Raw genomic sequence first — 22,501 nt, 5'->3', positions numbered from 1 at the left:
AGGTAGAGAGAGAGAGAAGGGAGAGGAGGAGGGGTGGAGAAGCAGATGGTAGCTTCTCCCATGTGCTCTGACCAAGAATTGAACCCGGGATTTCCACATGCTGGGCCAATGCTCTACTGCTGAGCCAACTGGCTAGGGCAATCCCATATTGCTTATTGACTGTCATCCTCACTTGCAATTTTTTTTCACCTGTGGACGAAATGAACATTACTATGGACACTTAGAATACGCTGTTGCTTAGATGAACGTTAAAAAAGAGTAAGGAATGTAAATTTGTGATTTCCACATTGGGCAGCTGCCCAGGCTCCCACCTTAGAGAGAACCCTGATTACAAGTGCCATTGGAGCAACAGGTTTGCCAAACTCATTAAAAAATTGTTACCAGTTCTGCCGAACTGGTGTGAACCAGCTGAATCCCACCACTGACTGCTATCCATCTGTGTTCTCAGCAGTATGGAGGAAAGGGATTGTAATGGCTGCTGGCTCCACAACGTTAATTTACAAAATAATCTGCATAAACTTGTTGATTAGTTTCAAGTTGCTCCAACTCCAACTTTTAGTCTATCTTCAGAAGTTCTTTCATGTAGTCAGATTCAGGAGCTGTCTGCAAGATCCTACACACAACCTTGTGGGGGCCAGAAGATGGGCTCAAGCATCAAACCTGGACAGCTTATTAGCCACACCCTCTGGCTCAGTTTCCCCATATGCAAAATAAAGATATTGAAAGCACCTGCTCCCGCTGCTGTTGTTAAGGTTTAAATGAGATAATGCATCAAAAGGGCTTGATAGGCCCTGGCCGGTTGGCTCAGTGGTAGAGCGTCGGCCTGGAGTGCAGAAGTCCCGGGTTCGATTCCCGGCCAGGGCACACAGGAGAGGCGCCGATCTGCTTCTCCACCCCTCCCCCTCTCCTTCCTCTCTGTCTCTCTCTTCCCCTCCCGCAGCGAGGCTCCATTGGAGCAAGGATGGCCCGGGCGCTTGGCCTCTGCCCCAGGCGCTAGAGTGGCTCTGGTCACAAGAGAGCGATGCCCCCTGGTGGGCAGAGCGTCGCCCCCTGGTGGGCGTGCCGGGTGGATCCCAGTCGGGCGCATGCGGGAGTCTGTCTGACTGTCTCTCCCCGTTTCCAGCTTCGGAAAACTACAAAAAAAAAAAGGGGGGGCTTGATACTCACAACGACTCAATAAATATTGCTAATGACTTCTCTACCTACCCATAAGGACATACAACCTGACCATGTTTTAAGAAACACTTATAAAGAAATGTAAGAATAATTAGTGCAACTGCAGCAGTGCAGTGTGGTGGAGTGGAAATCATCCTGATTTGGGAAATCCGAGCACCAGATCCATATCTGCCACTGACAAGCTCCATGGCCAGCGAGAAGCAGGTTCATCTCCATGGGTCCCAACCCTTTAATCAGCAAGTCTAATTTTAATCTGTAAATGGGAGAACAACTTCCTGAGAAGGACAATTTAAGGCACTCCAAACCAGTCAAAGAAACCCCTTCTCAAACCAGCAGAAGATGAGCCTCTGCTAAGAGTTACTGCCGTCTCTAAGAGTGAGGAAGCCATTCTTGTGGTCGCCTACACGAGAAAAACAGTCGCTGGACATCACTGAAACACCCAGCCCAGCAGAGATCCAGGAATAATTCCCTCCTTGCCTTCACCCAGGCCACCTGCCTGAGCTCCAGCCCGAGAGGAGAGTGAGCGAACAACGAATGTCATAGCCATTAGTTTTGGCAATTAGGCAGGCAATTAGTCCCGCAGCATGCAGAGTGGGAGAAGAAAGTCAATCACTGCTGAGAGGTGATGGGGAAATGTGATTAGGACGTCAGGTTCAGGTGACACGGGGTGGGAAGGCGTGCCCAGACAAAGGAGGCCTTCGAGAACAGCCGCTTTAGGGGGAGGGGCTTTCAGCCCACTGTCCCAGTCTCTTTCTCAGGGTCACCTCACTTCTCCAGTGTGCACTCCAGACTAGTTTCTCAGCGGGAATTCTACTCACTGTGTTAAATAAAGGGACCAAGAGCTTCCTGGGGACCATCTTCTCTTAACTGAGAATGTTTGCTTTCTGGGGGGTTTATCTGTTTGTTTGTTTTATAATATTGGTAATTCTTCTCTAGGGAGAAATTAATTTCACCTTTTGCTTGGGTTGAAAGGGAGATATTATAAAATTGTATTCTATGGTGAAGGGACCGGAGTTTTAAGGTCACAGACCTAAACTTGGATTCCAGCTGTGCTGCTTGCCCTGAGCTTTAGTTTCCCCAGCTTCAACATGCATAATAACAGGCTTGCCAGGTAGTAACTCTTCTTCAAAGAGAAATTAATTTCACATGGCGGGGCATGTTTATATTAAAAAGTACTTGTTTTTATCTGAAATTCAAATTGAACTGGGCATTCTCTAGTTTATTTGCTATATCTGGTGACGCTAGGTAATAATAACATATAGCTCAGAGATTTACTGTGAAGATTAAAGCAAACACTGTATTTAAACCCCTTGTGCCACTCCGAGGAAGGAAGCAGAGGCATAGCTTGTTACCTTCTTCTCATTCACCTCTGCCATTGTCATCTGAAAGGTTAGGCTTGTACTGAGCCCATTAGCAGAGAGCAATGCCAATCTTGACTTCAGACAAGGAAAAACCTTCCTAATCGGTTGCCTCAGGCAGCGGGTTGAAGCCCGGGCCCCATGCTTTGAAGAAGAGGGGTGGCTGGACAGGACCTTCAGGGGGGTCCCTAACAAGCCTGCGAGTCTGCACTGGTATCTGAGCTGATTAAGAACTGAGAAGAGCTGAGGAGGAGACAGACATGGAGTCAGGAGGGTGGTGATGTATGAACCCCCAAGAAAACAGCAGTTTGTCTAACGTTTTCACAACAGTTCTGGGAGAAAATCAGGACTGGGACTCAGTGGTAGGTTTCACCCTTCACATTGCTCCGTTGGTGTTCTGTGACCCACCCCATCAAGGGCACCTTTAGATTTTGCGAAATATTATACGAAGCTGTACAATTATGAGAGCCCTCTTTAAGAAAAAAGAATGCAGATTTAAAGAGACAAAATTAAACATGAAGTGACTATTTACTTGGAATAAAAAAAATAGACCATGACAAATTAGAGGAGTGCTGAAGAATTGGGTCCCTTTCTCCTGAGATCTCTTCAAGGGGTGTACCAGAAAGGCTGACATAGACATGTTTCTGAGGATAACTCCGCTCCTCTCTCCACCTGGAAAGCGCTACACCTGTTAGCTCCTCGGGCGCGCACGGGGCCATGCAAGTGAGGGGACCTGTAGCTTACATGTTATTAATTTCATGGTATATCTTCTCCTGCACCTAACTAGATAGTTTCCAGCTATGCTTATTACACAACAATTTGAGAAAAGTGTTAATGAAAAACTAAAAAAAAACAAAAACGAAAAACTGGGAGGACTATTATAATCCAACAATTTTAACCCACCTTCTGTTTCCTCTTTCAATCTGTTTTAATATATGCATAATTTATGTACTTAAAATCATGGTATGAATACAACTTCATTTTCTTTTTCACTCAACATGTCGTCATTTCTCTAGTGTGCTTCATTCTTAATCAGCGTGATATTTCAAGGTTACATAGTAATCCACTATCCTAACATTGTTAAAAATTTGTATTATACAAATGAGAATTGTGAAGATGGGAACAGAATTTTAGCCTGACTATGGAAAATTCTAATCTCCAAATTTTTTTTTTAAGGAAGAAAGACCTTAGCAGCCTTGAAATTGATAGAAGCACAATCTGTCGATTTAAAAGAACAATCAATCAACCTAATTATTAGGTATGGGTAGATAAAGAAACTATCAGCAGGTTGAATTTCCACTTTTCAGCTAATTTCTTCAGTGAAGCAATTAAAAATCCAGTGTGCATGGCCCTTCTCATGGGGTCACTGAATAGAATAAACAGAGATTGCCACGTGACAAGGATACCAAGTAGACATTTTTTTTTTCCTAAGGAACATTTCTTAATGGAGAGTATTCCTACTGGAGTCATACCATGCCAATTTCATAGCAATAATTTAATTATGCCAATTAGAATACAAATAATTCCACTAAACACTGTGAGGACCTCCTCAAACTTCTGAACAAAACATTTTAATAGTGCTCAGTAGTGTTGCCTTCCCGGGTGGAACTTAGGAGTCGATTATAATATGATTCATAGCTTCGTGGAGCGGTTACTGTGGGTGGACTCCTGTCACTCACATCCCCCTTTACACCCATGGCTACACCTCCTTACCTTTCACTTTCTCAGCTTCTTAGTGGGATGTGACAACCCAACCACCCTGCAGAGGGCTGACTTATTTAAACTCCAGTGGAAAAAAAACACACAAAACTTGGTGGTAAAGATGTGGCAAGAAAAACAAAAGTTCCTGTTCTAAGTTCTTTGAGCGACATCTCAGGTGGCAAGTTCAGGTTTGAAGTGCCTTTTCTGTGGTTCGGATCTGTCTCCATAGCCCACTCAGTTCATAAGTAAGCATGATTACAGCTCAATACAGTTCATGTATAGCATTATCTCAAAACAGGCATAAGCTACCAAAATTATGGCTAAGTCATAGTTAGAATGAACCTTCATTTTAATCGGCATGACTCACTTTATTTTGAGATTCCTACTCTATCAAGGGTTGTTGCAAAGTTCCCTTATGGGGTTTTACATCTGCTTCTCTCATGTTCTCATATGTAGGGCAGGATGAGGGATCTGAGGGCATCTAAGATGCTGATGGTGTCTTGAATTCGATGACGGTGTGATAACATCGAGGCTTAGAGCCTCAGCGCGCGTCAACCCGTAACCTCCCCGCAGATGTTATGGCTTTGCCGCCTTGTCATGAGAAGGAAGAGCTGGGTGGTAACTACAAAGAACTGATTTCATAGCGTCTCTTATGGTATTGACCTTCCTTCTGCATCAGTGACTCATCTAATGTCACAGGGATGGTGACCATCAAAGGGTTTTCTGTCTGGCAAAGACAAAAATATGTACATTTATTATTATTATTTTTTAATTTCATACAAGCCAACATCTATGTGAACCAAAAACAGGGAATGACATTCTGACCGGCCAATTTTCTCACTGAAGCTTTTGTGAAATGAAATTTTCTTTGCTTCCTATTTTTATGCTGTCTTCTAGTGCTGCTGGCACGGGTAACAATCACACTTGGCGCTTCTGTCATGCTTTTCATCCGAAGATTTCAAAGTGCTCCACACAGGATTTCATCCTCGCCGCAGGGCAGGGAGGAAGGTCAGCTCTGTTATGCCTAGTGAGCAGATGGGATGCGGGAGGTGACGCGACTGCCATGCACCGTGCAAAGCTGCAGGGGCAGAACCAGGTGAGAGAGCCCTAGCTTCCCAATTCCTGACTCAGGCTGCTGTTCACTGGTTCAGGCTGGTGTGGCCTCTCCTTTGAAGGGCTGAACATCAGGCTCAGCAGGACCCATTATGAACAGCTTGTTAAGTGTTTTACTGGAAAGCCACCATGCCATGGGCACTGACCTCAAGGAGAACAAGAGGCCCAAATCAAAAGAGGTTCCATTTGTTTCTGAGAACTGTTTTTCAGTCTTTAAGAACCTGGACAAATAAGTCTCAAAAATTAGTGCAAATCTCCTAAGTAAAAAATAACAACCAGATTTCAATACTTGAAAATATCAAATTATTGGCAAGGAAGGCTAGCCAAAAATCTTATCCTCTTATCTGCCGTTGGGGATGTAATTAGTACAACCACTCAGGAAAACAATTTAGCGATAACTTGTAAAATCGAACATGCTCAAATAGTTTAGCTCAGTAATTTTATCCCCGCACATATACAAGTAGGTATCCATATACATTAAATCTATATGTTCATTAAATGAAATATTATCCAGGGTTGAAAATGAATTATATCTTCACATAAATGTGGCTATATCTTATATATAGTACTTAATAAGAATTTTAAAAAAAAAGCAAGACTGAGATGAGGTAAAAGATAAATCTATTTTTGTAAAGCTCAAAAATATGAAAACTAAACATATGTTTAGAGGCATAAACATATACAAGATAACACTTTTTTTAAAAGCAAGGGGATGATAATGGCAAAAAGCAGGATGGTAGCTATATCTTAAGAAAGGCAGGGATCTGAGATTGGGGGTGTATTAGTCGTATTAGTCAGGGTTCTGCAGAGAAGCCAAGCCAATGGTATATGTACAGGAAGAGATTTCTTTTTAAGAATTTGCTCATGCAATGATGGAGGCTGGGAAGTCCTGGGTTCTGCCATCTTGCAAACTAGAGACCCCGGAGAGCCAGTGGTATAATCCAGTCCAAGGGCCTAAAACCAGGGAACCAGGGGATAAATCCCAGTGCAAAGACCAATACGTTAGCTCAAGTAAAAGGCAGGGAGCAAAAGAAGTGAGTTTTTCCTTCCTCTGCCTTTTGATTGTATCCAGGCGTCCAACACATTGGATGCTAGCCACCCACAGTGAGGGAGGCAATATACTTTACTGAGTCTCCCAGTTTAAATGTTACTCTGATACAGAAACACCTCCAGAGACACACTCAGAGCTACTGTTTCATCTGGGGCACTTCACAGCACAGTCAAGGTGGCACATAAAATTAGTCAGCTCAGGGAGGAAGACAGGGTAGTCGGTATATGTTCTCAGGTTCGGGGGTGATGTTTTACCCTTTTTTTTCCAAAATTACGTAGATGTTATCCATATTCTTTTCAAATATTACAGAATAATTTTAAGTCTGACAAGCTAAGGGTAAAAAGAAAGAATTAAGGGTAAAAAAAGGGAATTATAAGCCTCCCCCAAGAGTTGTGTGTGTGCATATGTGCAGAGTTTAACATACTGTTTGAAGATCATAAACATCTAAGATTTTTCAGAGTCAATATTTTTAAAACAGCTATCTAACAATAGATCACAAAAAGTATTTGAAGATTAAAAAAAGCATTTGAAACAAAGTGTGACATAAAAAGAGTTATTATAGTTAGTTTGTAGTTCATACACAGGGGGTCCTCGGGTGACGACAGTCTCAACATAGGACATTTTGAGTTTACGACGTTCACTTCCATAAACACTTTAAAAAACTGATATGTGAGAGTTTCAGCTTAGGCCGTTAGCATTGTACTTTTTTCACACTCATTTTTTTCTGTACAGTGTGCAGGATAGTATATTTATTTTATGTCCTTTTCTTTTTTCTGTGGCTTAGCTGTGTTTTATGTTCTAGATTATGATTTTATAACTGTTAGGATAGATAAATGACTTAGGCTAGGGTGTGCTTCGACTTACACCGAAATTCAGGTTACTTCACTGTTGTAGGTAGGAACGGAACTGTGTCACAACCCGAGGACCTCCTGTAAATTGTGAAGACATTAAAACTAAATATAAAAATTTGGGAAAAATAGATGAACAAAATTTACAGGAAAGTTCAAATGGGAAAGATATGAAAGAGGTTTGAATTTCATAAATAAACAAAGGAATCAGGTAATTTAGGTTCTTTTAAATCTAAACTCTTTCATTGAAAACATTGCGGAAGGCTGAAAACACACTCCGTGTGTGGCAGGAATTCAGCGGGGCAGGCATGAACACCGCCGACGAGATAGGACTCAGTAGCTTTAACTAAGCCCATAACTTTTCACCCAATAAAGTCCTGGAAACATTTCTAAAAGAAATCATTAGAAAGCCAAAGATTTGCAGCGTAACACTATCTTTAACAGCGAAAATTAGCCTAAATGTTGAACAACAGGAGAATAGTTAAGTAAAGTATCCCCAGTGAAAATTATGCCGCCATTAGCAATGTTGTTTCCAAAAAATATTTGTTGAAATGGGAGAATTGCTCATGCTGAGTGGAAATCAGGATACAGAATAGTTTGTACTACACAATTTTGGTTGTAAAAATAGATGTAAACACACAGAGAGAAAAGGTCATTGGTGTCAAAAGGTTTATGTAGGGATCTTGGCATAATGAGTTCATGTATAATTTTTAGTTTCTCCTCATTTCCTTCCATTGTTTCTCCCTTTTAGTTTAATAATAAAATATAAGTATTTTTTGAGATAATAGAAAGCATCTATAATAGAGGGGCAGGTGTTTCTTGTAACATAACCATACTGGGTCACAAAGTGTCCATTATAGGATGATCAACTCTCCCAGTTAACCTGGGACTCTCCCAGTTACGGCAAAGGAAGTGTCATACTCTGGTACTGTCTCAGCCCCAGGAAAAACCAGGACAGCTGGTCATCTTACCATTTGGCCCGAAAAGCTCATAGGAGGGGAACGATATCCTAACTGTAAATCGCACCAGAAGTCTTGATTGTTTCTTCAGTCTCCCTACGGAGGTGTCTATTTTGAACTTGCAGATTTATGAAGATGGCTAAATAAGCCACATCTTTAAAGAGCTTGTTGAAAGCACAGCAGATTGCATAAATGCTGGATAGGCTGGTTAAGCTACATTATACAAGCTCTGTGTGTGTACTCAAATAGGTCAGGAACAAGAACTTCCTCTTGGCTTAGGGAAGAGAAGCCCATTGAGCTCTCCTCTCTCTCTCTCTCTCTCTCTCCCTCCCTCTCTCTCTCTCTTTGTTTTGTTTAGTTTTGTGCATATTCTTTCCTTTTGCAAGAGTGGGAGTGGCAGCTGTATCATGTCACCAGAGGAAAACTGAGCTCTGGGGTAGAGAGGGCGAAGTGAACTCCCTGGTTAAGGCTAAAGCCTAATAAAAGAACAAAGATTCAAGTTACAACTGTTTTTACCTGTCCTTCTTACACTATTACAACAAATCTTCTCCCATGCTCAATCTCCGGGAAATTTGTCTGCATCTTTGCTTAGAGAAGCATCTTGAACATACTATAGATATGATAGAACTAAGAGATTGCTGAGAGCAAGCTCTGTGTCACAGAGAAGAGCCATGTGTTGGCAGGTCAGGGGTGGCAGGGACTGTGAGATGCCTGTATTTGAGTCAAGACTCGCCACATCCCAGCTGCATGAGTACCTCCGGGCAGTGACTTAGCCATAGTCTGTGCCTCAGGTTGCTCACATACAGAAGGGGATGCTAATAGCACCTATCATACAGTGTTGTAAGGATTACATTATTTACAGGTAATAAGAGCACAGTGCTTGGAGCTGGGCACATGGGCAGGTTATGAGGAGTACTCCTAAAATCAGCATCAGGTGTAGCTAAAGGAAGGAAATAGAATTAAGCAGAGAGAGAGGTGGAGCTCTGTGTGACAGAGGCTCCATGTGGACCCTTCAGATCTGTCCTGAATTAAGGAGAGTTACTCAGCCTTAACACCCCTGCAATCGCTCAGATGAGGACCACCTAGAGAAGGAAGGGGGTGTGATCTTGGTGTGACAGCCCACGAGTCACCTCTCAGGACTCTGCCAGCAGTCCTCGGAGCTGGGATCGGAAATCCACTGCTGCGTTCTGCTCGCGGGGAGGCTCTCCCGGGAGGCCGGGGACTGATCCGATGGCTGATTTCATCGAGAGAAATCCCTGACAGCCTTGCTGAAACCTTCTTAGTTTTCACAGCATTCTAGGATGATCACACCCAGCCTTCTGTTGCTCTCTCTTCTAGCATCTGATTTCTTAAAATCTGTAGTGAACACTGTGACGTTCCGCCCCAATCCCCCTTTAGGAACACATTTTAGTTTGGTATCTTTTAGTTCTTGTTAATTTTATCTTGTATTTTGAACATGTAAAACTTTGTGATTCAAAAGCCAAACTAAAAATACTAAACAAACAAATGAAAACAAGACGTACACTCAGATAATACAGATGCCCACTCTGAGAGGCAGAAAACAGGGAAAGAAATTGTTCTAGACGAAGAGTCTGAAGAAACATGGTGACCAACTGGTTCAGAGGGGGAAAATCTATCTAGCTGTAGCTAGATACAAAAATAGGGCAGAATGCTAATAATTGTTGAATACAAACATTGCTTTATTCTTTGAGTCTTTTTGTGGATTTTGAAAGTTTTCAAAAATATTAACAGGAGAAAGTAAAACATTTCTCGGGGTTGAAGTACCTAGCACTTATTTATCCACAAACATGTTAAAACAGAAAAGACAACTTGTCCTGAAGGGGGCAAATGAGTCAGACACTTACAACCTAATTTCTTATAAATTAAGCAGGAATTAGTAGAGGGAGGTATCTGGGTTTTTATATTAAACATCCTTTAACTCTCAATGAACTTCTAGACAGAGGAATTAAACACAATCTGGGAGCACTTAGAAAAGAAAGTAACAATCACTAGAAGACAAGCTATGTTTATGAAGAACAGGTCATACAAAATACACCTTTCCCAGAGGGGAACATCAAAGATACGATATAATTTACTCATAACAAAGTATTTGAAAAAGTCGGTCATACTGACTATGTGATTAAAATGGAAAAATATGAGCTGGTTATTAGGTGGAGGCTTTTCTTCCCATCCTTCGCTTCTTTATCCCTTCATTTATTCAGTATATTTTTTTTCTTAAGTAAGAAGCAGGGAGGCAGAGAGACAGACTCCTTCAGCTACTCTGACCGGGATCCATCTGGCAAGCCCCCTATGGGGTGATGCTCTGCCCATCTGGGAACATTGCTCTGTTGCTTGGCAACTGAGCTGCTTTAGTACCTGAGGCAAGGTCATGGAGCCATCGTCAGCACCCAGGGCCAACTTGTTCCAGCTAAGCCATGACTGTGGGAAGGGAAGAGAGAGATAGAAAGAGAGAAGTGAGAGGGGAAGGGGTGGAGAAACAAATGGTCACTTCCTCTGTGTGCCCTGACTGGGAATCAAATCTGGAATACCCGCAAGCCTGGGCCAATGCTCTGCCACTGAGCCAGCCGGCCAGGACCTCATTCAGTATTAATTATGTGTCCAGCATTATGCTAGACAATCACCCTGTCATAATTAATAAACACATTACTGTCAACTTAGACTTAAAAAAAAATTTCTAAAGATATTTCTCAAGTGTGACCTAGAACCAAAAACATCAGAATCACATGTGCTTGTTACAAATACACATTCCTGGATTCCCATTCCACACTTACTGAATCAGAATTTCTGAAAATGAGACTCAGAAATCTGCTAATGTTTAACAAATGTTCAGTATAATTCTTTTTTACACTAAAGTTTGAGACCCACACTAAAGGTCTCTGCTCTCTGTCCTGGATTCTTAAAACATATTCATTAGTGAATTAGGCGAATTCCAGAATAAACATTGCCTAAAAAATTTGGAGATGACTAAAAGTTGGAGGAAAAGCTTATAAACCATATTAAAAGATCAAACTTGAAAAAGACCTTGACAAAGGAGAAGGATAGAATGAAATTAACAATATACAACTTAATAAGGTTAAATGTTAAGTTCTGCATCTGAGTTCAAAGAATCAACTACTTAAATACAAGGTAGGAAAGCCCTGAACTGACAGCAGTTCACTTGAAAAAAGATTCAAGTTCACTGAGAGTCAAAAGTGTGGTCTTCTTTTTAAAAAAACAAATTTAATGATGAACTAATAGAAACTGAAATTAAGGAAGGCAGGGGAGAGTTACACCCACCATATTTTGCATTGCATGAACACATCTATTTTTAGATATTTAAGTTACTATCTTTTAAAAAGACATTGTCAAATTAGAGTGTGTCCAAGGGAAGGTGATTAGATAGTAAAGTATCTTAAGCCCACATTTTGAGAATTAATTAAGGAGTAGAATGTTTTACAGAAAAAGGTGAAGGTTCACATGTCATTATAGCTAACTTTATGAGATTGGAAGGCTATCTAGTTGAGAAAGGAATTTATTTTTTTCTGTATGGTTTCACAGAAAATACCTGGAAATTTTGGGGTAAAGTTATAAGGAAAGTCATTTTTGGTTTAATGCAAGAAGGAATTATCTAAGAATGAGAGGGTTCTATATACGGCACAGGCTGTTTCCTTGAGCAATAGTTTCAGCTATAGGTTAAAATATCCATCAGAGATGTTGAGGAGAAGATTCCAATTAATCAATAAGTCAATCAAGGGCCAATAGTGATGGTGGGCTAGGAGCTAAGAAATATGTTTAACTCAATCCTCTGTAACTGCAATACAAAACATTGATTTTAAGAAAAAGAAAAATAAGAAAGGACACCTTCATTACATAGGTGGTCCCTTCAAATAAAGATCCAGTCTTTAAATTTCTATTTAAGTTTACTCAGAATTTCAGTTTCAAGAAAACTTTTCAGATCCTTATCTGGTTATATCCATTGTTTATCTTTCCAAAGGAATTCATTGCTGGCATTTTAGGAAGGATTGTTTTGGACAAGACAAGAGTCAGAATGGCCATGACACATGTTATTCTGCAGAAGAAGTCTGACCACAATGAATCCTTAAGCTCAGTGGTCCCCAACCTTTTCTGGGCCATGGACCAGTTTAATGTCAGAAAATATAATTATATTTTCACGGACCGGCCTTTAGGGTGGGATGGATAAATGTATCATGTGACCGAGACAAGCGTCAAGAGTGAGTCTTAGACGGATGTAACAGAGGGAATCTGGTCATTTTTTAAAACTAAAACATCGTTCAGAATTAAATATAAATAAAACAGAAATAATGTAAGTTATTTATTCTTTCTCTGTGGACCGGTACCAAATGGCCCACGGACCGATACCGGTCCGTGACCCGGGGGTTGGGGACCACTGCTTAAGCTGACATACCATATTTCCCCATGTATAAGACGCACACTTTTTTGAAAAACTTGGGAGTCTAAAAACTGGGTGCATCTTATATAGTGGTTGGTTGGGTTTTTTTACTTGCATTTCCCACTTTTCACGCAGGTGAGGAGTTGTATAAATTTTTTGATGAATAAAACTTGAGTTCAATAACTTTATGTAATACATTCTTTTTTAAAATTTCGGGCCCCAAAATTAAGGTGCGTCTTATACATGGGAGCATCTTATACTTGGGGAAATACAGTCATTTTAATCCTTAAACTGTATTTCCTCTCCTGACACAACAGCAGCCAACCTCACCAGAAGTGGGAACTGAACTCGATGGCAAACAAGACACAGGCTGACTGGTGCTCTATGAGGCAGCCCGGCACAAAGTCTATGTCAAAATAGGGATAATGGTGATTAATGAAGGAATTATATTCCCTCGTTTGGAAAGGTTTGCATTTAACACACAAATTGGCTTGGACGTTTGAAAGATGGAGCAGCAGCAAAAGCTCCCAAGTAAGAAAGTAGGAAGTAGAGGCTATTTAGAACCACGGGATATACTGAAATTATTGGTAGGCAAAAGACAAAACAGAAAACCAAAGATACACAGAGGAGTGGGGAGGGTGGTTGGTGGTGGGAGTAAGTACTGTCGAGGCAGTCGTACAGACCCGTGGCCAGATTTATCTCAAAGGCACAGGATAAAACATTCAGCTGCTGAAGTGATGTGAAGATAGCTCATTTACCAGAGCCATCTTGGATTTTTTAGCTAACAACTGTTTGAACGATATCCCAATCTCTAACAGGAGCCTTTGTGTGGCTCTTGCTATTTATTGCCTTTATTTCTATGTGAGTCCTGTACAATCTTTCTCTGACTTTTCCACTTACCCAAAGAAAAGAAATGAATGTGTACTACTAGCAATCTGGGACTTGGCCCAAGCAGCTTATCACAAGTTCAACATTTCTTTGCAGTTTCATGTTATTTTTATCTTGAAAATTTCATGAGGAATTTGCATTTTCCTTGTTAAGAGATCTGTACTAATTTTTGTATAAAAATTCATGTTTAATCCATTGATTAAAGTGAACATCCTAGGGAGATATGACACATTTTTTTTTCTAGTTGTTTCCCATAACTCCTGGCTGATAACTCATGTAATTCTCTGAGGTATGGCCTACATTTAAGAAACATGGGCTTACAATAAACTCATATTACTTGACGTTATCTGAATGACTGTTTCCTGAAGATTCCAACGAACGCAGAGGTTTTAGGGAGATAAAAATGTGTGTGTGTGTTTGTGTGTGTAACCCATTCTAGAACCTCTTCTTAAACACAAAAGCCAAGAAAGCATTCTACATGTTTTAAGTACTTGATAATTCATAGTAAAATTAATCATATGCTACAGAAAAATGGAATTTAATGTTCAAACTCAAACATGCTTGTAGACATTTTAATATCTTCTTGTACATTAAAAGAATATTTTCTTTGTTTTTATTAAGTCTGTTAATTTCACTTGCTTTACTGTGATTTATCTTCTTTCACTTAAACCTCAATAAAGAAACGATAGGGGGGGGAAAAAAAAAGAATGCTGCTGACAAGAGCAATACCAAAACACAGGATGAGAATTGGAACTAAAATTCGGTTAAGGTATAGAGTTGCTAAAAATTAAGTGTTTTTATGCTGAGATGTCATGCTGGTTATTAAAGGTTATTACTTATTAAGAACCTAATAAGAATTAGATTTTTAAATTAAATATTGACTCCCAATAAGTTTAAATAATTAAGCCTAATATTAGTGGTGAGGTATTATAGAAGAAGAGAAAGTCCATTGTGAAGCTACTTTTTAAAAATTTTTTATCTATAAATAATGTGTTTAAAAATTATGATTTTCCAACACCTCTCCTTTTTTTGGCCCATCGCAGCATGCATACTTTCTTTAAAGATTGTTTATACTTCCCAGGCACCATTACATGTAGTAAAATTTACTGAGAACCCACTGATGCCTGTACGCACTTGTTCAAAGGCTTTATTGCGCAGTAATCTGTACCCGACACAGTGAAGGAAGAGCATGAAGAGATGGCCCTTCCCTTCAGGGACCTGCAGTCTGGAGAGAGGGATGGCCAGGTAAACACAATGACAGTGCAGCACGGTACCTGCAAGGTGGGAAATGTGTACAGGGCATCGAGTCAGGAGGTCATGGGTAGAACTTTGACAGTTGAAGATCAGAGAGGAGGACTCCAGGCAGAAGCAGTCAGTAGGTGCAGAGGTGTGAAGCAGCAGGGGGTGCTCAGAGGGACAGCTGTTATTTCAGTATGACTGGGAGAAGTTACAGGAAATGAATTGTAGTGTGAGAAAAGAAAGGAGGTCAAGGCTAGATATATCATTTCTTCTCTTTCTGTGACCTTAGGCAAATTACCTGACCTCTATAAGCTTCAGTTTTCTCATTTATAACATTTCTTTAGAGTTATTGTGAAAATTGAATGTGATAAAGCAGTTTAATATTACGAATAAGGATTGGCCCTTACCACTCAATGAAGACTAGCTGCTCATAATAATCATGGAGTTTGAAACAATTAAATAGAGAAATGGGACTCTAGGCCCATAACCTCACAGGACCACCTCAAATTCACTGCCATGCCAACATCTGTAAACTGGGAGTAGAGCAAAGTAAGTGTGTGTGTGTATGTGTGTGTGTGTGTGTATGTGTGTGTGTGAGAGAGAGAGAGAGAGAGAAACCTTAGAAAGCAGGAAATTCATTCCACCTGTGTCTTCTACTGACACCCAGGTGATTATAACATTTAATCCACTTTCTATAATAAAATAAGTATGTTAGTACATCACCTCGTCTGGATAAGCACGGAGCTTGTAGGGACTGCAGATGTTCCTGTTCCCTACCCTTGGAAATCCCCTAGAGTATGGCAAATGAACACGCTTGTATGAATGATGCCTGTTAGACTGAAATACATTAGACATTTTTAAAAAATTACTTTACTGAAGTATGACTGGCATACAAAAAGTTTCACGTAATTAATGTACATGTCTTGATGAGTTTAGAGATAAGTATACGTCTCTAAAACCGTTACCACAATATATGCTATAAGCCTATCTATCACTTCCAGAAGCTTCCTTCCACCCTCTTATTTATTATTATTTTTGTGATAAGAAATGTTTACATAAGATCTAGCCTCTGAGCAAATTCTTAAGTATACAATACAGTATTGTTAACTACAAACACTTTGCTATATAGCAGATCTCTAGGACTTACTTATTTAAAATCCTTTCAGGGTGCTCTGCTCTCTACAAAGTGAAGTCTGAACAGGGTGGACAAGGTCCTGCTTGCTCTGACCCTGCCTCCTTCTCTAAGCTCATCTCTCACCAAAATACACCTTGCACTTTGTGACCTGATTATACCAAGTGACCAGTTGTTTCCCAGAAAACTCTTCCAGGACTCCGTATCTTCACTCATGCGACTCCCTACAGGGGTCACCAAACTTTTTACACAGGGGGCCAGTTCACTGTCCCTCAGACCGTTGGAGGGCCGGACTATAAAAAAAACCATGAACAAATCCCTATGCACACTGCACATATCTTATTCTAAAGTAAAAAAACAAAATGAGAACAAATACAATATTTAAAATAAAGAACAAGTAAATTTAAACCAATAAACTGACCGGTATTTCAATGGGAACTATGGGCCTGCTCTTGGCCAATGAGATGGTCAATGTCCGCTTCCATATTTGTCACTGCTAGCCGTAACAAGTGATATGACGCACTTCCGGAGCCATGACGCATGCGTCCCGCGTCACCGGAAGTAGTACTTACTGTATGTGAGCGACACCGCCACATACAGTGCTCCTCTCACTAACCACCAATGAAAGAGGTGCCCCTTCCGGAAGTGCTGCGGGGGCAGATAAATGGCCTCAGGGGGCCGCAAGCAGCCTGCGGACCATAGTTTGGGGACCCCTGGTCTAGAACTTTGCTACTGAATGTGTGGTCCACAGACCAGGAACATCAGCTCTCCTATGAGCTTGTTAGAAATGTAGGCTCTCAGTCTTCACCCCAGACATAATAACTCAAAACCCACATTTTAACAAAATCCTCAGGCGATTCTTGCACACATTCAAATTTTAAAGTGCAGTAAGTCTTCACATAATGTCATTGATAGGTTCTGAGACTTTAAGCAAAATCATGTATAACAAAACCAATTTTACCGTAGGCTAATTGATATAAACAAGAGTTAAGTCTGTACTGTATCTCCTCAAAGTTATAATAGAATGGTGTTCATTGAGGACCTGCAGCTATAATGCCTAGAATGTTCTTCCCACCCACTCTGCTCATCTCACTGGTTCTCAGCCTTAGAGATTTAATGCCCTCATTTTAAATATTAAAAAAATATGACCTACCCTTTACTCTCTTGAAATAAATGTATTGGATAACATATCTATACTCATAATGTAAAAAATCATTATAATATTTTAACTGTAATCATTAAAAAGGCAAGTAATATGAAACAAAATGTGTATTTCTGTATGTAAATGCTAAGAGACAACAATTCTCAAAGACATAAAGTAATGAAATGTTTACCTACAATCATTGGGGATTGACAGATGTAAATGAAGATCTATCTATTCAGGTGTATTGTATTGGTGACACAAATACCTCGGGCAATAAGACAGTCAGTGATAATGACCTTTCAAGATGGTGAACAACTCCTGACAAAGTTCCAGATAGAACAAAACACAATCTTCCTTGGGCTCATAAGGGAGTCCTATTCCTGGAAAATGCAGGTTTTATTACAACTGTGCAAAGCATACTTGTGTTTACATATTATAGGAGTTTGAGGCTCAGATAATTCTAATAACCAGAATTTCACCTATGGAAATGTCGGAGGGGGGACACTCAAATATCATCTTGGATTCAGGAGGCTCTTTGTTATATAGGGCTAACCCATGCATAGCAGTACATCTAGCATCTCTGACCTTCATCCACTAAATGCCAGAGCTGCCCTCTCAACAACCACCACCAGTAACAAGGTTTCCAAACTCCCAGAAGGGGCAGTACCTCTCCTGCTGAGAACTGCTGGTCTGTTTGATCCACTTAAGCTTCCTTCAAACCTCACTTCACACAGCCACCCCTCCGTCCCCAGTGTTTCTCTGTATCTCTTGGTCCACAGCGCTCTCTTAGTTTCCTGAACCTCATTCTGGTCTGCTCCCTTCTGGTGCCAGGGGGCAGGTTTGTAGGGAAGGACCGTCTCTTAATCCCCTTCCTACCTCCCAGGGGAAGCACAGTCTGAAACTAAGTGAGTCTTCAACAAGGATTGTTGAATAATGACTTTAAAATAATAATAATTAATAAATAAAACAACTCTGAGAGCTTGTAGATGAGCAGTACTGTCTGTCATTCATATTGAACGAATGTTTTCTAATGTATCTACCTTACCCTGAAGATAACATGATAAATATGGACAACATTTGGTAATCTTTCTTTTTTTTCTTTTTTATAACTGCAAGTATTTATATTTCTGCACAGTCTTTATTCTTTCATTTGATGCATTCAGTGCCAATAGTGTGGGGCACTGAGCTGCACACTCCTTTGAGGAATTCTCGGTGTATCAGGAGAAGGAGCAAAGTACATAACTTGGTATATTTAAATCTGATGCTGCACCTCCCTGGTGGCATGGAGGAAAGGAGTGATGAATTCTGACCAGGCGATTTGGGACCACATCTTCTACATATACTAGAGCAACAGATCACGTATTAGGACTCTCATATAAAGGCAATTATGAGGAAATATGTGATTTATTCATTGATGGCACTTTTAAAAATCTCTCTTTGAAAAAAAAAAAAAAACAAGAAGAAAAAGAAACCCAGAAGGCAAGCATTTTCCCAAAGGTTCATTGTTATGAGTAAACTATTTGCTCTTTGTTGCATGACTTGGGGACCTTCTACAGACCTCAGGTCAACGTTTAAAACTGGCCTTCTAAATGGGATGGTAGTCTCCCCAGCAAAGGCTCCTGCTCAGCCTGCTGCTGCAGGTCTGTCCCTGGCTATGGGCAACGTCTACTGTCTGGGGCCACCCTGGTGCTTTGGGGCTGTCTGGCTGGCACACCTACGTTCTGCAGCTTTAACTTAGGAAAAGGCTCATGTGCCCCAGACAAGGGTGCCCTGTGTGGGGGACACGGGTGGAATAGAAAGGGGACTCTTCATCTTCCTCACTCATTTTCTCTGTGCTACAGCCCTGAGTCCCGCAGGTGGGGCAGCACACAGTGTGTACTCCCTCTTGGGAGAGGCCACCCCAACCACAATAGGATTCATCTCCTCGGCCAGGGTCCTGACCCACACTGTTTTTCTCCAAAAACCCAGACTCTGTCTATCTCTCAGCACACTCAAATGTAAAATAAATAAACAAACAAACAAACAAACAAATAAATAAATCCACTTAAAAATGGACTCAGAGCTGCCATCCCAGAGGGACTACCTTGCATGTCTTATGCCTCAAACTTTTGAAGTGTTAAGACCCAGCAAAATAACCCGGGGACTGGGCCGAAGGTAACATTGTGTCCCAAAGAACTGTGTGCAATGATAACAAGAACGCTGATTTTATGACTACCAGGCTGAAAATCAGAAACGTTATGCAGAAGTTGCTCACTGTTATACTTCCTGTATGGATAGGAATGCCTTCCTTCTGTGGGGAGAATTGTTCCCCTTCCCTTTCTCATCAAAACCCCTTGCCTTTATCTCCCAGTCAGAACACTATTTGGGCTTCTGCCTGAATCAGTGCTTCCTGAATAATCTTCTTTTTTTAAAAATCTCAAATAAGTGCTTGTTGCCTCTCAATAGATACATAGAGAGAGAGAGAGAGATGGGATGACACTATTGTAGTACTCTTGTCAAATATGCAATTTGAAATTAATGTCATTGGTATTTTCCCCCACTAATATACTGAGTTTAGTACTTGTGCTATAAAAAAAAAATTACCACTAAAAATATACTTTTAGTTCAAAAAGTATATAAAAATATACTCTTGCCTGACCAGGTAATAATGCAGTGGATAGAGCTTCAGCTTGAGGCTGAGGACCCAGGTTCAAGACCCTGATGTTGCTGGTTTGAGTACAGGCTCGCCAGCTTGAGCATGGTGTTGTTGGCTTGAATTTGGGAATATAGACATGAACTCATTGTCCCTGGTTTGAACCCAAGGTCACTAGCTTGAGCAAGGGGTCACTGGCTCAGCTGGAGACCCTGGTCAAGGCATGTATGAGAAAGCAATCAATGAACTAAAGTGCCTCAACTATAAGTTGATGCTTCTCATCTCTCTCCCTTCCTATTCGTCTGTCCTTGTCTCTATCTCTCACTAAAAAAAAAAAGTATGTATATATAATATTGATATATACACTCTTTAGTTCAATAATAAATTGAATAGGGCTGGGTTTTGAAATGGCGGTAAAAAATTAAAACAAAAATACTTTTGACATTTCTAACATTTAAGAATGACAACATATATATCTGCCTGGTCCTTCTCTGTCCCAAAGTGTTCCTCGGCTCCTGACATGTCTGAAGCATAGAACAAATATTTGTCAAATGAATCAATCCATGCCTACATCAATGATATAGTCTGTGTTTCTGTTCGTTCTGAGCTTCAACATTTTTATTAAACTTACTAAGCTTTAGGGAAGTGAAAATGTTAAGGAAAGGGACAGCGGAAGGGTTTCCTTCTCACCGGGCATGAATGCAGCCTTTGAGGCATTGAGGCCTCTCTCGGTCAGGGAACGCTGTGACCTCCCAAACCTAGCACAGAGGTGGCCTTTTTTTGTTTTCCTCCCTCTCTTCAGCGGTTGCATGAGCTGGTGCCAGCTGAGTCTAGATGGTGCAGGCTTTACACTTGAATGAAACACTCCCTGCCCTCGGTTCTGGGAGCTCCACTCTGCTGCCTCCATCTGCTGCTTCTGATAAATGCTCACATTTTAAATATATTCCTATCAGCTCACTCACAAAGTGGTTTGCCAGCTCTGCGCACAGCAAACAACCCCACTGGCACGGAGCCCCTTCTTGGGAGGAAAAAAAAATTGGGGCAGAGAGAGAAGACCTATCTCCCAGTGAGGAGAGACGAGAGAGAAGAGGGAGGAAACGGGCTAGAGAAGCTGGTGACAAAGACCCCGTGCGTGCCCCGCGGGTGGCAAGGGGCCGTGGGGATGAACGAACACGGGGCCGCGGGCTCTCTATGCCGAGGGTGAGTGGGTCTGATGTGTGGCCGTTTCCAGAGTGAACGGGCTGGAGGTGAAGTGGAAGGAGATGCTTTTTCTTGAAAAAAGAGTTGAACCTTGAATGTTCTTAGCCTGCTTGGCTGACAACCCCCCATGGTGAGTGGCCTCCAGGAAACAGAGACGCAGGGGAATTCGCCTGCAGCCCTCCAAGCCCCCTCGGGCACACAGCACCACCGTGAGCGAGCGGCCGTCCAAGTCCCCTGCTCGTTTCCGCTGGCAGCGCCTCCCCGTCAGTGTCTCTCCCTTCCAGCACCCGCTCTCTCGCCAGCATAATCGCCGACCGCCTTCGGGAAAGATGAAGGGAGGCGGCGTGGAAGGTCTCCCCGAAGAGCGCGCTCGCGGCAGAAGCCAGCAGGGCGCGTGTTGATTCTCTCGCCCTCGTGGAGACAGAGAACAGGAGCGCCAGAAGCGCGGGGTCAGGGAACAGCTAATCCTTTTCCTTTATCCGAAAGGCATCTGAAACTTTCAAGCCTGAAACTGACTTCTAATATTTCTCCCCTCCCACTTCCCCAACACACCTCACCTCTCAGTTTGTCTGCCCTGTCCGTAACCGGGACTTTATTTCTCCGGTTGCTCAGAATAAAAACCTTGAAGTCATCCTTGGTTTCTCTCACAGCCCACATCTGGTCTGACCGCCAATCCCGCAGGCTCTACCTTCAAAATATAGCCACTCTCTGACCCCTCCTGCCATCTCCTCGGCTGCCACCCTGTCCCAGCCTCCCTCACCTCTCCTCTGGATTGTAACAGCCCAAGGATCAGCACGGGCCAACCTGGCCTGCCGCCTGGTTTTGTAAATAAAGCTTTATTGGAACACAGCCATGCTCATTAGTTTACCTTATGCTGCAAGACCTCATGGCCGGCAAAAAATATTTACCGTCTCTAGCCAACCCCTTCAATAGACTATTGAATTGCATGTTGAATAAAATATCACTGCGCTGCTCAAACCCTCTCACTTTCAGAGTAAAAAATTAATTATTATACCGTTCTGAGTGAAATGGATCCCCCCACGATCACTTGACCTTATCCCCCCCACCACCCGGCGCATGCTCCCTGGCCTCACTGTGCTCTTCCCCCTCCCAGGTCCCTCTGCCTCCACCCACCCCTGTCCTTCCCCAGATAAGCCAGGCATGTTCCTGATAATACGCCACCGCTGTCCCCTCTGCTGCAGATGATTTCCACACTGACATCTGCCTGGCTTGCTCACTTCTTATTCTCTTTTTACGGTTTAGTGAGCCTTCTCTGACCCCCTTATTTAAAATGGCGCTTTCTCCCCTCTCCCTGCATCGCTTTATTTTTCTCCGTGGCTTCTATCACCATTTAATACAGGTACCACATTTCCCCTATGTATTGTGTCTGTTGTCTCTCCCCACCTCCCCACTAAAATGCAAGTTCCGTGAGGGTAGGGGTTTTGTCTGTGCCTCTCTCGCCGCCGTGTACTAGGTAGGTGTTGAATGACTCTTTGAATAAATAAATGTGTTTTTGGAAGTAGTGATGCTACAGCAAATATGAAATATATCAGCGAGTCAGGAAGAATTTCTACAAACACTCTTGCTTAGGAAAGAATTGTCGGAAGCTCCAGGCATAAATGGCCCGTGGATTTGAGAAGGCACCTCAT

At 41.8% G+C, this 22,501-nt stretch overlaps 1 non-coding gene across 1 annotated transcript; it reads left to right on the top strand.

Annotated features, from left to right (window-relative positions):
* The first annotated feature begins 788 nt into the window (after window positions 1-788).
* On the top strand, window positions 789-864 carry TRNAS-GGA (transfer RNA serine (anticodon GGA)). Its single transcript has one exon. It is a non-coding gene; the product is annotated as a tRNA-Ser (tRNA).
* Window positions 865-22,501: the final 21,637 nt, after the last annotated feature.

This window comes from Saccopteryx bilineata, chromosome 8, assembly GCF_036850765.1.
Source record: "Saccopteryx bilineata isolate mSacBil1 chromosome 8, mSacBil1_pri_phased_curated, whole genome shotgun sequence".
Lineage (NCBI taxonomy): Eukaryota > Metazoa > Chordata > Mammalia > Chiroptera > Emballonuridae > Saccopteryx > Saccopteryx bilineata.
Note: the sequence above shows the minus strand (reverse complement) of the source record. Positions and strands in the feature narration are given on the sequence as shown.